We start from the raw sequence: 1,440 nt of genomic DNA on the forward strand, positions 1-1,440 counted from the left end.
TCTTCCCTGCTGTACCCTTTCAAGCACTTCACCCTCCAAACCTCCATCCTTACTCATCACACTACCCAAGTACTTAAACGTACTAACATTTTCCAATTCCTCACCATCCAACCACGCTGTACATTCACTGACTTCACCTCTCTCAAAGACCATCACTTTACTCTTCCCTACATTCACCTTAAGATTCAGTTTCTTACACACTCTCCCAAACTCATCCACCAAGCCCTACAGCTTCCCTTCGTCTTCACTCAACAACACAGTATCATCTGCAAACAACAGTACAGGGAGTTTCCAAACACTATCCTCTCTCACCAGGGCCACTCCAACATCCACTGCCCTACCTTGTACCTCTATTATTACCCCATCCATGTACAGATTGAACAACCATTGAGACATAACACATCCCTGTTTCAACCCAACCTTCAAAGAAAAAAATTCACTCAGTTCACCATCCACATGCACTGCAGCCTTAGCATCATCATACATACTCTTCACAGCATTCAACGACTTCCCATCTACTCCATATATTCTTAAAACTTTCCACAATCCTGGTCTATCCACCCTGTCATATGCTTTCTCCAAATCCATGAAAGCCGCATACAACTTTTTTCCCTTCTCTAGAAACTTTTCCACTAAAGATCTAAGAATGAATATATGATCTACACAACCTCTTCCCTTCCTAAAGCCTCCCTGTTCTTCTCCAACTAATTCCTCTGTTCTTTCTCTAACTCTGTCAATAAGTATCCTACTATACACTTTTCCTATTACACTAAGAAGACAGATGCCCCTATGATTACCACACACTTCTTTTTCCCCTTTTCATTTGTTCATTCATTCATTCATTGCCAGACGCCATGTATCCCAAACGGGGTGGCCAAGGGCTTAGAGTTAATTGTTTTACAGGGAGGGGCACTAATCCTCCACCAACCCCACTTGACACGTAGGGATGCCAACAGCATCTGGTGTTCCCAGGCGGTCACCCATCCAAGTATTAACCAGACCCAACGTTGCTTAACTTCGCTGATCGGATGGGAAGCGGTGTACTCAACGTGGCATGGCCGTTGGCTACAAGGGAATAATTATACCTGACTTCCAATCCTCCGGGACTCTACCTTCCTCCCAGGCCAATCTGCACATCTTCCACACCCATTCTACTACTATCTCTCCCCCATGCTTCAGCATTTCACCACACACTCCATCAATTCCTGGGGCTTTCCCCAATTTGACTTTCTTCATTGCTTCCACAACTTCTCTCCTGCTGATTTCTTCCTGTCTTCTCACCTCCCTCCTTCTCCCAGCCATTCCCCAGCCACTTTCACTCGCATTACTTCCATCCTCTATGTTCAACAATTCCTTAAAGTGTTCTCTCCATCTGCTCACTTTTTCTCCCTTCTCCACTAGTAATCTACCATTTTTATCTTTCACTACCCTGCTAACTTT

The 1,440-nt window shown here is 44.5% G+C and overlaps 1 non-coding gene across 1 annotated transcript; it reads right to left on the reverse strand.

Moving 5' to 3' along the window:
• Window positions 1–947: 947 nt before the first annotated feature.
• On the reverse strand, window positions 948–1,066 carry LOC145402736 (5S ribosomal RNA). The gene has a single exon (XR_013897854.1). It is a non-coding gene; the product is annotated as a 5S ribosomal RNA (ribosomal RNA).
• Between the last annotated feature and the right edge of the window lie 374 nt (window positions 1,067–1,440).

This window comes from Coenobita brevimanus, chromosome 58 (genome assembly GCF_032717465.1).
Source record: "Coenobita brevimanus isolate Jiangsu-jjx chromosome 58, ASM3271746v2, whole genome shotgun sequence".
Classification (NCBI taxonomy): domain Eukaryota; kingdom Metazoa; phylum Arthropoda; class Malacostraca; order Decapoda; family Coenobitidae; genus Coenobita; species Coenobita brevimanus.